At 33.9% G+C, this 14,883-nt stretch overlaps 1 protein-coding gene across 3 annotated transcripts in view; it reads left to right on the top strand.

Moving 5' to 3' along the window:
• PCDH11X (protocadherin 11 X-linked) overlaps positions 1–14,883 on the top strand; it is an 804,948-nt gene that overhangs the window by 375,955 nt on the left and 414,110 nt on the right. The window lies entirely within an intron of this gene.

A 14,883-nucleotide genomic window follows, 5' to 3' on the forward strand; every position in this document is an offset into this window, starting at 1 on the left:
TAAAACCTCGAAAGCACAGGCAACAAAGCAAAAATAGAAGTATGGGATTATGACAAACCAAAATTCTTCTGCAAAGCGAAAAAAACCAACAGAATCAAGAGGAAGCCCGCAGAATGGGAGAAAATATTTGCAAACTATTCACCAACAAGAGATTAATATCCAGAATATATAAGGAACTCAAACAGCTCAATAGCAGAAAACAATTAATCCAATTAAAAAATGGGCAAGGGATTTGGGAAATGACATACAGATGGCCAACACATACATGAAAAAATGTTCAACATCACTAATCATTAGGGAAATCCAAATGCAAGTCACAATGAGAAATAATTTCACCCTAAATAGAATGCCTATTATTAAAAACAAAAAAATAGCAAATGCTGGCAAGGATGAAGAGAATGGGAATTTTTATAGGCTTTTGGTAGAAATATAAATTAGATCAGCCATTATTGGAAACAGTTGGAGGCTCCTCAAAAAAGTACAAATAAAACAACTATATGATTGAGCAATCCTACTACTGGGTATATAGCCAAAGGAAGGGAAATAAGTATGTTGAAGAGATAGCTGAACCTCATGTTTACTGTAGCACTGTTCATGACAGCTAAGATATAAAATCAACCTATGTGTCTATCAACAGATGTATGGATAAAGAAAATATGATACATAGACAGAATTGAATACTATTCAGCTATAAAAAAGAATGAAATCCTATCATTCCTGGAAACATGGATGAACCTGGAGGACATTATGTTAAGTGAAATAAGCCAGGCACAGAAATAGGTACATATGAGAGCATCTTCTCATTCATATGTGGGAGCTAACAAAGTTGATCTCATAGAAGTAGAGAGTAGAATAGTGGTTTCTAGAAGCTGGTAATGGTGAAGGGGAATCTAACCAGAGGTTGGTCAACAGACACAAAATTATAGATAGATAGGAGGAATACGTTCTAGCTTCTATAGTACTGTAAGATGACTATAGGTAACAATAATTTCTTGTATATTTTTAAATAGCTAGAAGAGAGAGTTTTGAATGTTCCCAACACAAAGAAATAATAAATATTGAGAGTCATGGGTATGCTAATTACCCTGATTTTATCATTACATGTATTTTATATCAAAATATCACACTGTACCCCATAAATTATGTGTCAACTAAATTGTTAAAGTATTTGGTGTCTAACATATTTACTTATATATTTCAGAATATCAGTGGTATGAATTTAATTTAGCTTTTAGTAGGTGTATTAGCTTCCTATTGCTGCTGCTGTAATATATGCAGCACACCTAGTGCCTTAAAACAACAAAAAAATCACTGTTTTACAGTTCTGGAGGTTAGACATCCCAAATCAGTCTAATGAGGCTAAAATTAAGGCATAGACAGGGCTACATTTCTTCTGTAGGCCCTAGAGGTGAATTTGTTTTCTTGCCTTTTCCACATTTTAGAGGCTACCTGTAGTCCTGGGCTCAAGGTCATATCAATCCGACCTCCCCTAAAACCTTCTCTGGCTTTCATTCCTTCCTCTTTCTTTAGAAGGATCCTTATAACTACATTGAAACATCCCCGATAACTTGGAATAATCCTGCCACCTCAAGATTCTTAACTTAGTCACATCTGCAGAGTCCTTTTGTTATGTAATTTAACATATTCACAAAATTAATGGTTAGGATGTGTACAGTTTTTGAGAGGGTCATTATTCTTCCTGCCACATAGGGTTGAATTTTAAATGGAATGAATTTAAAGTAGGGACAGAAATCTGTATCAAAAACAGAAATCATTCCCAAGATTATATATAGATCTTAGTATCAGAAAAAATGTTACCTTTTTGTTGTTTATAATTCTGTCAGTACTGCTGAAATAATAGATGCTGCAAACTAGTCTGAATGTTCGGGTTTTTGTTTAACAAATTAAGAAATGCAAAATTTTCTGAACATTTGATTTGGAACATTAGTAAGTCTTTATTAAATACCATAATTAGATTATTTCTACCCTGGGATAAAGGTTCTATGAACTTTTATTTGCTCTTAACCTTGGCTAATCCTGAATATAAACATGATGGTATTTGTTCTTCTCTGTGTCATCACAGACCTGAAAATCTTGTGTAGTGCATTTTGTACTCTGTAAAAATAGGAAACCAAAGATTAGGACTTCAATTAACTGCCTAGAGAGGGTGAAACTTATATGTGAGAACTGACTACATAAAGTTCTTGAGAAGCCTAGGAGCCCAAATATCTGAATGAGACAATTTCACCTCCTTCCAAGGGTAAGGCTCATCTTCATCTTTACCCATTGAGGAGAGTAGGAAAGCTGTGGCTAGGTACTGTGAATGGGATGATTGGGGAAGTGATGAGGCAAGACTGTGGGGAGCTCTCCTTCCAGTTTCTTCTACCTATTCTTTCTTCTTTCTAAGCTCTTTTCTCATTGGTCAACTCCAGCCTCTACATTTCTCATTCATTTATTCCATTGGGCTGATGTATTAAGTATTCACAAGTGCAAGTTCAGCTGAGGAGGAATTAGCATAATAAGGCATTGATACTGAGGATACATTAATACAATTATACTGTTATTTATTAAAGAACATCTTTAAAAAACAGTCTTAGATGTATTTGATGTAATAGTAGGGAAAGGAAACCTATCTTGAAGATCTGCGAAGGGAGAACAAATCCAAATGGGGTACTATAATGAAGGGAATGCTGGGGCAGCTATTCAAGCAGTTTTTGTTGTGATTAGAAGAAAACAACATCATTGAAAGAAAGCAGAGCATATTGCATAGGAGGGCATCATCTTCCAATTGTCCCTGTTTATTTAATTCATTGCTCATATTTGACCATGAGATGGGGTGGATGAGATGAAACACAAAAGAATTCTGGGAATATTTAAAGTCTTAAAGTAAGTTAAGTGAAGCATCTTTGCAAATCTCTACTCTTTCAAACAACTTACAAAGACATCAATCTTTATTATATTTATACATGAACGTGATCTCAACAGTGATCCCAAAGGTATTGATTTTATGAGAGTACAAGGGAGAAAATTGAAAATCTTTCTTTGCAATATGTGTCTTCAACCAATCACAGATTTATGTGACTTTTGCCATGATTGTATATCCTTGGAATATAATTTAGTATAGTCAAATGTGATTAGCATAAAGCCATAAATGGAAGCAAATTTTAATGTAGTGACATGACTAAAATTATAAAACCTGTAGGCAGTCTTTTTAAAGAAAATTAATATATATATTTTTTCAGCTTTTATTTTAAGTTCTGGGGTACATGTGCAGGATGTGCAGGTTTCTTACATACGTAAACATGTGCCATGGTGGTTTGCTGCACAGATCAACCCATCACCTAGGTAACAAGCCCAGTATCCATTAGCTATTCTTCCTGATGCTCTCCCTTCCTCCACCCACATGATAGGCCCCAATGTGTATTGTTCCCACCTCCCTCATGTGTCCATGTGTTCTCATTGTACAGCTCCCACTTGTAAGTGAGAACATGTGGTGTGTGGTTTTCTGTTCCTGTGTAAGTTTGCTGAGGATAATAGCTTACAGCTCAATCCATGTCCTTGCAAAGGACATGATCTTGTTCCTTTTATGGCTGCATAATATTCCATGGTGTATATGTACCATACCACATTTTCTTTATCCAGTCTATCACTGATGAACATTTGGGTTGATTCCATGTCTTTGCTATTGTGAATAGTGCTACAGTGAACATACATGTGCATGTACCTTTAAAATAGAATGGTTTATATTATCTTGGGTATATACTCAGTAATGAGATTGCTGGATCAAATGGTATTTCTGGTTCTAGAATTTTTAGCAATCACCACACTGACTTCCACAATGTTTGAATTGATTTTCACTCCCACCAACAGTGTAAAAGCATTCCTTTTTCTGTGCAACCTTCCCAGCATCTGTTTTTTCTTGACTTCTTAATAATCACCATTTTGACTGGCATGAGATGGTATCTCACTGTGGTTTTGCTTTGCCTTTCTCTAATGATTGGTGTTGTTGAGCCTTTTTGACTATGTTTGTTGGCCGCAAGAATGTCTTCTTTTGAGAAGTGTCTGTTCATGTTCTTTGCCCAATTCTTAATAAGGTTGTTTGTTTTTGTCTTGCATATTTGCTTAAGTTCCTTGTAGTCTCTGGATATTAGACCTTTATCAGATAGATAGATTGCAAAAGTGTTCTCCTATTCTGTAGGTTGTTTGTTCACTCTGATGATAGTTTTTTATTTTTTGCTGTGCAGAAGCTCTTTAGTTTAATTAGATCCCATTTGTCAATTTTTGCTTTTTTTGCAATTGCTTTTGGCATTTTCATCATGAAATCTTTGCCTGTGCTTATGTCCTGAATGGTATTATCTAGATTTTCTTCTAGTATTTTTATAGTTTTGGCTTTTACATTTAAGTCTTTAATCCATCTTGCAGTAATTTTTGTATTATGTGTAAAGAAGAGGGGTCTAGTTTCAGTTTTCTGCATGTGGCTAGCCAGTTCTCCAAGAACCATTTATTAAATAGGGAATTCTTTCGCCATTGCTTGCTTTTGTCAGGTTTGTCAAATATCAGATGGTTGTACATGTGGAGTCTTATTTCTGGGTTCTCTGTTCTATTCCATTTGTTTATGTGTCTGTTCACTATGTGAAGCAAACAGTTTAAGAAATAATAATTTTTAAAATTTCTATAAATTTTGTTTATTTCTGCAGTCACTGCACCCCAGGCAGTGCTTTAATATAATCATGATGCATATTTTGCAGGTTACTTCAAAACAATTTCAACATTCTTAACTTTCTCATCAGTCTCAGTATTCTTCTTATGCAGGTATATAATGAAAAGGTGTTTTGTTTCTTTTAAAAAAAAATTTCCATGAGTCTACTAAATAAATAAAAAATTATTTTTTTCAGTACATTTGATGGAAAATAATAATATAGAATAACCATGAATTACTGATTAATGAAATTTTTGCTCTCTCAGAAATATAGATCATTCACCTTTTCATTTCCCCCCATTTTAAGTAGTCTCTAGAGATTGCTCATTGTAAAATCTGACATGAAATAAACTGAAGAGCTTTTAACTCAGTTTTTCAAGCTTAGAGAATCTAGTTTAAAGAGGACCTGATCGTTGTTGCTATTTCACTGATGATTTGGTTATTTTTGATTATTATGTAATAATATGCAAATCCTTCCCAAGGCCCTGATACAGAAATAACCAGTGTTAATTTTCTGTATTTGTGTTAGTTAATTCTAATTTTAAAATTCCATTTTCATACTTGCTTGTTATTCTTTTTGTTTTGGTCAAGATACATTTGCTCTAATTAAGCTAACATGGATTCTACTTTGTCATTGTTGTTGATATTGGAATATTGTCCCTTTCCCTAACTATCCTTCCAAATTCAGTAGATAATAGTTCAAGGTTGAAGAGCAGTTACATGTCATATTATCTTTTTACCCTACCTTTTTTTCCAGTCATATTTCAGACAACCAACTTATTTCTTTTCCTAATTATATTTGATTTATTTTCTGCCTTTACTTGTTTGAATTTGTTCTCTGTTTGTCCTTTTGGTCTTCATTGAAGTTCCAAGATAATTGAAGTATATTGTAGCCCAATTTAGGTCAAAATATTTTCTTGGCTTATCACTTCAGATTCCTAAAAGAATCATTTAAGAAATCAGAAATATCATTGTTATATAAAGGATTTTAATATAATCATAATGCATATTCTTCAGATTCTTACAAAAAAAATTAAATTTACCAATGGCTTAGTCTAGCATACTTTTAAATTATAGAATACATCTTAACTCCATTCATTACTGAGTCATTGACATCAACCTAGGAATTGCCGTTATTTATGTTCGGCAGGCAATACTAATGAATGTTTCAAAAATAATGAATTAGTAAAGTTCTTTTTGCATTGAAAACTGAAAACTAATGTTAATTAAGAGCTTAATGTATTTCCATAGAACAGTTTTAATTATTTACTCTTGAGTTTACACTTACAAAGCCAAGTTCTCATGATAACATTCAGTGCTTCTATTTGGCCATGTTTATGTTGTAAAATAATTAAGTACAAATAGCATCTTTGAAGAACTCAGAAGATATTCAGGACAGCAACCTCCCAGATCAGTTTTCTCATTGACAAGAAATCTAGTGAGATTTTGTTACTCCCTAGAATCTTGACTGAAGTAAATATATAAATTTTCTGAAATGTTAATGTTTCTTCATCAAATACTCAAGGTTAGGAAGAAGTACCTTTTTATGCCTTATGATATGAATCTTGATGTAAGTCATAATTTTTTTAATGAAGTAGAACCATTCTCTTTCCTTGCCCCACACTTGAGCTTAATGTTCTAATATTAGGATACAAAGAGGTATATATAATTCTTTAGTTTGTGAATTATAATGACTTTTTTTTTAAAGAAAGTTAACTCATAATTGTAGTAGCCACTAACTCTCTGGCAAACCTTTTTGCACATCACTGGAAAGGATAAAAGACAAAACTATAAGTTCATGATTCCATTCTGTTGCTAAACAGTTAGTGCCATCATTCAGGTATCAGAATGGTGGCAAGCTAGAGTAGACCCAGGTTATACGATTTCTTTTTTTTTTTTGAGACAGAGTCTCTCTGTGTCGCCCACACTGGAGTTCAATAGCGTGGTTTTGGCTCACTGCAACATCTGCCTCCCAGGTTCTAGCCATTCTCCTGCCTCAGCCTCCCGAGTAGCTGGGATTACAGGCATGTGCCACTACACCCAGTTTATTTTTGTAATTTTAGTAGAGACGGGGTTTCACAGTGTCGGCCAGGCTGGTCTCAAATCCCTGACCTTAAGCGATCCTCCTGCCGCGGCCTCCCAAAGTGCTAGGATTACAGGCATGAGCCACTGTGCCCAGCCCCTGGGTTATACAATTATAATTCATTTATAGTTATAGGCAGACTTGTTTACCATTTAGGAATTATCAATACACCATAGGGTGGGGGGTGGTAGTGGTGAATAATCTTAGTATTATTGATACACATCACATTATTTTCATGATGGCATCCACTTTACATGCAGTAAAGTATGTATAGCTTTTTTTTTGTGGTGGAGACAAGAATAATGCCAATAATCTTACTATATCTTGCTTTGCTTTTTAGGGGCTACTTAAATCTTTCTAGTTTAACTTTACCTATAGTATATTTATCTCTATTAATAGTAAGAACATTATAATTTTTGACTAATTACAACAAAATTTAGTATTTTGGGCATAAATTTAGCCAAACTATTCCTGTATATTTCTTTCCAATTTCAAAATAATACTTTTATATTTTAAATTATGCATTGCTATAATATAAATTACTGTATATTTTCCCATTAAAGAGATTTATGCATGAAATGTTTCCAAGTGAAAGATACACTTTTAAGTGTATGATAAACCCATGAATTATTTGTACTCTCACACCTCTTAGAAAAATTTTGAAATAAATGTTTGTATAAAAATCACTGTACAGTAAGCTGTTGAATAATCAGTTTATTTCACCATTTGGAGCTTTTCAAATACTGGAAAAAACTATTTTGATGGAATGGTTTTCCCCTCCCTTAATCCTGCTCTGACAATGTATAAAATATTGGAAAATGTATAACTGCCATATCTGAAGCATACATTTAGAAAAGATTTTAATGCATTCATAGCCACCTTTAAAAAAATGGAACAATATTCACTAGACTAGTCCCTACTTATATAGTATATTTTTAGGAACTTATGGGAACAGCAGTTACAGTAATTACTTTGAAAATAAGGACTAAATAAAACTTATAGTATTGTGTTTTGTCTTTATTTGGGTTTAGTTCTTAAAAACATAACTGAGGATTATTAAAGTATCTGTGTCTACACTGAGGAGCCATTTTGAGCCATTCTCAGAGAGGTAAAAATGAGAAATAATCCAATGAAGAAGCAAACATAACATTATTTTAGGGATGTAAACATACTTTACTGATATTTTCTGATAAGATTTGAAATATAAAATATGAAAGGTCAAATTATCTAATGTTAAATAAGCTGATGGATTGAACTTGTCTACTCATAATTCATACATAACTCTTCCACTGAATATCGGAAGCCTGTAAATTCAGTACAGCTTCATTTTTATGGCACCTATCTTAATTAGCTTTTAGCAGGGATATTGAGATATGAAAATACCCACAGAATTATAGTTCTGTGCCTTTTTTGTTCTTTCACATGATAATAGGAGTAGGTATTTTTAAAGTTTAGTAAACTTAAATTATAAAAAGTGGGAAAATGCCTTCTTGAAATAAACCTGATAAGCTGGGACTACATATATATCATCTGAGAAATACATATTATACTTATTTTTCCAGCAATATCTGGGGCAGCTAGACTCTCTCCCAGGTGCCCTAGGGCAGGCCATCTCATAGAGATCTACAGTCAGTGGGTCTTGCTATCTAGATCTGGAGGCTTGTCAGGATCAGAGTTCTGTACAGAAACATTAAGAGACTTTGCACTGTGAATATTTCAACATGTCCAGATAATCTGTGTGAAAAGCATTGTTCTTCTGTGCTTCTATGGATGACCTCTTTGCACAGAATGGTAGCTTTATCCTTTTTTCACATCATTTGCTGGGGGGAGGAAATCCTGCTGTGCTACATCATAATAACATGTAATCTTCTTGTTCAGTTTAGCTGAGATTTAAGGAGACTCTGTTCATGGAAGCTGTTCTTTAAAGCCTGATGTATAATTTTGCAGAATCACCCTAGCAGAAGAGCAAGAGGCTTTATAAGAGCGATACAACCATTAAAACTCTTAAATGAAGATTAGTTTCAAGTTTTACAATCCGGTACCAAACCATCTGGTAAATCTCATGTCGGGTTTTGTTAAAGCTCTGAGCTTTCTAAGTGTTAATTCATCCCCCTTCTATAACATTCCCCCTTCCCTAAACACACATAGGAACACACACTTGACTTGATGATTAAGATAAAGGATCTAATTAAATGCTCCAAGCTTGTTGATTTTTCCACCTGGTGATTTGTTACTCTTGACGACAATTTCAAGATAGCTGTTTGCTTTTGGCACAACCCTTGGAATCCTTATGGATACATGAATATATTTCTCCCAAATTATTCATCTCGTTTTTTCCACGTTTCTCTTGGGTCTAACTACATCCAGAAGGAGGATCTTCATTTCTTTGTGCTGACAAACCACTTCAGAAGGATTCAGACTAGTCTGGAAAATATTGGACAAGCCTATGAAATAACCCAACACTAATTTACTCACAATCTCATCACTGCGGATTTTATCCTAAAAAAAAAATGTAGTCTTAAAATAAATTTTAGTTTATATTTACCTGGTGTTAAGTCATTTCTAAACATTCCATCCATAGCTATCAGATTGTGCTTTGCAGTTAGAAATCCATGTCTCTTGACACCAATTTTCATACAAAACTCAAGACAAAACAAAAAATCACACAAAGAATAAAGAAGAATTAATCATAGGATGTAAGGTGTTCCAGATTCACAATGTCTTATCCATGCCATAGTGTTGATTAACATAGGTTTACATGTCCCTTTAATTCTGATAAATGTGTGCCAATTTCCCCTTGGAGAGGAAACATTATTAAATTATGTATTTTCTAGTCTTGCCTCATCTCTAAAAAACACAGTTAAAAAAAAAAAAAACACAGTGAGTTTATATGGGAACACTTTACTCTGTGTAACTTATAAGGAAGCTTAGAGTTGTCATAGTTCTTCAAGCATGTAATCTATAGAGTCCTGGGAAGGAGAATATCTCAATACTTGAAAATTTCAACTAAACACCAAACTCCAAGTTTAAACCTATTTAATCCAACCCTTCTCCTTGTCTCCACCTTAAAAATTTTCATTGATTTTTAGGAAAATTTAGAGACATTTTATAACATTTAGCCAATTTATTTTATTCTTTCAATTGTCAATTTGACTTAAAATCTGTGTTTATCCTTACTATAAGCGTTAGTAAGTATGATTCATTTAAGTTTCATCCAGTTCTCAAAATTTAAGTTTTTGAGAAATATCCAGTTTTAAAAAACAACTTTTGAATTTGAAGTTTCAACTAAATTCACACAAAAATTTTATTTACCTGAGTAAGAAGAATTTATCTCTCATCAAAAGAGGCTCTTTCCAGCTAGAAATATGTAACTATTGGAATAAGTAAAGAATAATTAATGTCTGCCTTACGTGTTCCCAGCACCCTCACTCATCACATTATTGTAGCAGTGGCAAGTTTTCATTTTTCAGATATACAAAAAAAGAACACCTCGAAGTAACTGGAATTTCTAGTTTCAAAAAAATTTACGTCCTTCATACTACCTTACTGATGAGAATTTAGGGTCATTTGTGAATGAGAATAGAAAATTGTGAGGTCAGCATTCTCCATCAGTGGCAGGGCTGCTCAGGGCCTTTCTCTTATGTTAAAGTGATAGCTTCACTTAGAAAGCAGATAAAGGGAGAGAGAAAGAATGAATCACATGGTGAATGGCTTCTGTTTCATGTTGTTAGAGAAGATAAAGCCATAATTGTACAAGCCAGGAGGACAATTATAAAACGCCAAGCGCTTTATTACAGCTCAGTGTCAAACGAGGATGTTATGAGGCTCATGTTATTATACTCATTTCACAGATGATGAAGCTGAAAGTCATGTTAAGTAACTTGACAAAGTTCATAAAACTAGTAGACTGTAGCCCAGATGTAGATTCCAAAAGCTCTATCCTTTCCACGGTTGCACCTTACTCTTGAGTAGATTTTAGGCTCTTTTAAATATCTATGTTTTCTTCCTTAAATATTGCCTGTAGAATACATCTTAACACCTCTAACAAATATAAGACAGAAAGTCACATCAGGAGAAAAGAAACATTAAAGAGAGTGGTACTTAACTGAGAGTTTTACTACTCAGGAAACCTCTGGAGTATATTCACCACAATTAGAAAATGTGTCCTGTAACATTATAAAAATTAAAAGTTTTTTATAATTTTAATTTTTTATAAATTTTATAATTTTTCCTGAGAAAAATAAGCATCAAGTTACACTTTATATTTGTAAACTTTGCCATAGTTTTGATTAATGTTATTTCCACAGTAAGGATCATAATTTCTTACAAGGAAATAAAACTGAAGAAAAATTTTTATAAATGTAATCACTAAAAGCATCACCCACATACACACATGTCTTTGGGCACATATCATCATGCTAGATGTTACATACGACTCTCCAAAAAATGTATCATATGCATGTTTGAGAAGACCTTTTTTGCCCTGTCAACATGTCAACTATATGGCAATAACACAACAGTAATGTTTCTGCTATACCGATTTGTAGTCTTTGGTAGCTAAAATAAAGTGATGACTATGACAATTTATAATGTCACATATTTTTAAATCCTGATTTCTGTGTTGGGTTTGATTACCCAGAAAATGATAGCACACTTACATTTCTAGTAGAAGAGCTACTGCATTTGAGAAAGAAATGTAGTTGCTGAATGCACCCATGCTTCTCTGGATTCTTTTTTTGCTAGATTTTGAAACAATAATGGTAAGACTATATTCAGAAACAGCATGACCTTATTGTAAGAATGATTTTCTTACCATTAGGTTTGAGTTGCAATAAAATTTCTAATTGCAAGAAGGGAGGATGCATTCCACATTTCTCCTGAAAACAATCACAAAACCAGGGGCCAGGTGAGATGGCTCACGCCTGTAATCTCAGCACTTTCAGAGGCCATGGCAAATACAGATTACTTGAGGTCAGGAGTTTGAGGTCAGCCTGGGCAACATGATGAAACACTGTCTCTACAGAAAATTACAAAAATTAGCCAGACATTGTGGCATGCGCCTGTAGTTACAGCTACTCAGGAGGCTGAGGTGGGAAAATCGCTTGCTCCCGGGGGGTTGAGGCTGCAGTGAGCCAAGATTGTGTCACTGCATTCCAGCCTGGGTGACAGAGTGAGATGTTGTCTCAAAAAAAAAAAAAATTACAAAACCTGTTGAGGTTTACATCTCCTAGTAGCTTTCTAATTAGTCAAGTTAAGGAATGCAGTTTATGCATGAAGTTAGTAAAGCTCAGATACTGTGTGACACTGTCAGGAAAACATTTGAGAACAGCAAGAAGAACCAGCCAGATTTAGAAAGTTCAGTCAAATTACCTTACTTAATAAGCCTATTTTTGCAAAACAGATATATTTTGGCAAGTGAATATTATTTTAGGTTACCTGCTTCTTACTAATTTCATGAAATACTGAGTACTTAGGAAGCTGAAAATACATTTTTCATTTATTACAAAAACTCTATTGTATATATTTTGAGAACTAATTCTCACTTTTGTGAATTGGAATTTTCCTTAAAATTTTCTTTTTGACAACATTGGAATTAATAGAATTTTGAGCATTTACTCTTCTTAATTAAGCATGCTTCTTATGACCCAGCCCCTTCCTGCCTCCTCCATAAATAAAATAATTCAAGCATTTTACGGATAATTTTTAATCTATGCAGTTGCTAGATTCTAAAAGGTGGGAAGTAATATAAACCTCCCCCTTTTCTCTCACATATGTCTATTTCTTTATACAGCATTATTAGTGAAACAAAATATTTGCGCTTGTAGGTGCTAATGCAATTTTAAACAAAGTCAACTTCCCTTCCAATATCTAGACCATTAACAAGTAATCTCTAACTCAGGAATAATAATAAGATCGAATATCTCTCCTTCCTTCTCTTAGAAATATTATTTTTCATTATTAGCAATAATGCCAGTGACACTTCTCAAGACTCTGTAAGATCATTGCGAAAACAGACTTCTCACTTTTTGGCACTGAGCAGTATCTTAACATCAACTGGATTAAAATGTGACTTAAATCTACAAAGACTGATTCTTATAAAGCATTTTAGTCTTTTCTTGAAAGTCTGACATCTAATTCCATAAAAGGAAAGATCGTTTGGTTCAATATGTGGTACATATAAGGAAAGAGAAATGCAGATTTGCATTTTATTTCTCAGGTGTCACTGAGGAACCATATTTCATTTTCTTAAAACAGTCAAGCATAAATGTAGTTAAGCACTAAGTTTTCCTGCAATTGCCATTTCTCTTGCTTGCATTACAGTTAATTCTCAGCAGTTCTGTATATTGGGGCTAGTCTATTAGATGATTTCCTGGTTTTTAGTCTTATAATTATGGGATTTTGGAGTGAGAGGGAAGACTGATAGAATATTGGTAGGGGTGATGGTATTATTTTAAGTTCTAATTTTTGTACAAAACAAAACAAAATAATTTTTTCTAATGTTTCAATACTGAAGCATGTTATACAGTAGACATGTTTAGTTGCCAAATGTAAATGTGCAAGATACATCCACATAGACTTATGGTTTTAACCATGTAAAATAGCATCCTTACTTAATTAAATGGACATGTGAATACAGCATTATGTATTTCACAGAGGGCAGCCAAGCAGACATTGAACGGCTCATAGTTGACAGAAAATGTTTAAATTAGATGCTTAAAATGTGCATGTGAAATACAACCCAAATAAACTTAGTTTTCACAAAAGTTAAATGTACCTTTTAGCCATTTCTATGTCTTATTTTATGAAATGTCTGTTCATATCTTTTGCCCATTTTTAAATCAATTTTTTTTCTATTGAGTTGTTTGAGTTTCTTATATATTCTGGTTACTAATCCCCAAGGTACTCAGCATTACTAATTTTGAGGGAAATTCAAATAAAAACCACAATGAAATGGCACCTCAGCTAGGCGTGGTGGCTCACACCTGTAATCCCAGAACTTGAGAGGCCAAGGCAGGGGGATCATGAGGTCAAGAGATCAAGACCATCCTGGTCAACATGGTGAAACCATGTCTGTACTAATAATACCAACATTAGCTGGCTAGTGGCATGCACCTGTAGTCCCAGGTACTCTGGAATATGAGACAGGAGAATTGCCTGAACCCGGAAGGCAAAGGTTTCAGTGAGCCAACATCACACCACTGTACTTAAAAAAAAAAAAAAAAATAGCCTGGCATGGTGGTGAGCACCTGTAGTCCCAGCTACTTGGAGGCTGAGGCGGGATAATTGCTTGAACCTGGGAGGCAGAGGTTGCAGGGAGCCGAGATCACACCACTGCACTCCAGCCTGGCAACAGAGCAAGACTCCGTCTCCAAAAAAAAAAAAAAGAAATAGCGTCTCATTTCAGTTAACAGGGCTGTTACAAAAAGACAAACAATAACAGATAATGAAGAGGATGTAGACAAAGGGGAATGCTAGCGCATTGTTCATGAGAATGTAAGTGACAACATCCACTATGGAAAACAGTAAGAAGATTCCAGAAAATAGATCTATCATGTGATCCAGCAGTCCTACTGATGGTTATATATACAAAAAAAAAAAAAAAAAAGGAAAAGAAAATCAATAATATCAAAGAGATACCTGCACTTCTATGTTTATTGCAGCACTAATCACAATAGCCTAGATATAGGATAATTCTTCAATCACTTCAAACTTGGTATTGCTTCCTTACATAAGTAACAACTGAACATCCATGGTGACATCTGTTAATTCATGAAAAGACAAGGATCATTTGCACTGAGGATATATGTCCTCAATGCACTTGGCACTTATCACATCTATTAAATCCCTTGACATTTATCACATCTATTAAATATCTTTGTATGGCAAATAGCAAATTTGTGTTGTGGTGGCACACACAAGATTGATTTTAATTTGAGACAAGAGCACATTCACAAATATAGCCTTGAAGCCATTAGGTTTTAAAAGCATTGGAAAGAAATTTTTTCCAGCTTAAATGTCAGCCATTTAAATATTTTATTTTTTTATCTTTATTTTATTTTATCGAGACAAGGTCTTGCTCTGTTGCCCAGGTTAGAGTACA

Source organism: Callithrix jacchus, chromosome X, assembly GCF_049354715.1.
Source record: "Callithrix jacchus isolate 240 chromosome X, calJac240_pri, whole genome shotgun sequence".
Lineage (NCBI taxonomy): Eukaryota > Metazoa > Chordata > Mammalia > Primates > Cebidae > Callithrix > Callithrix jacchus.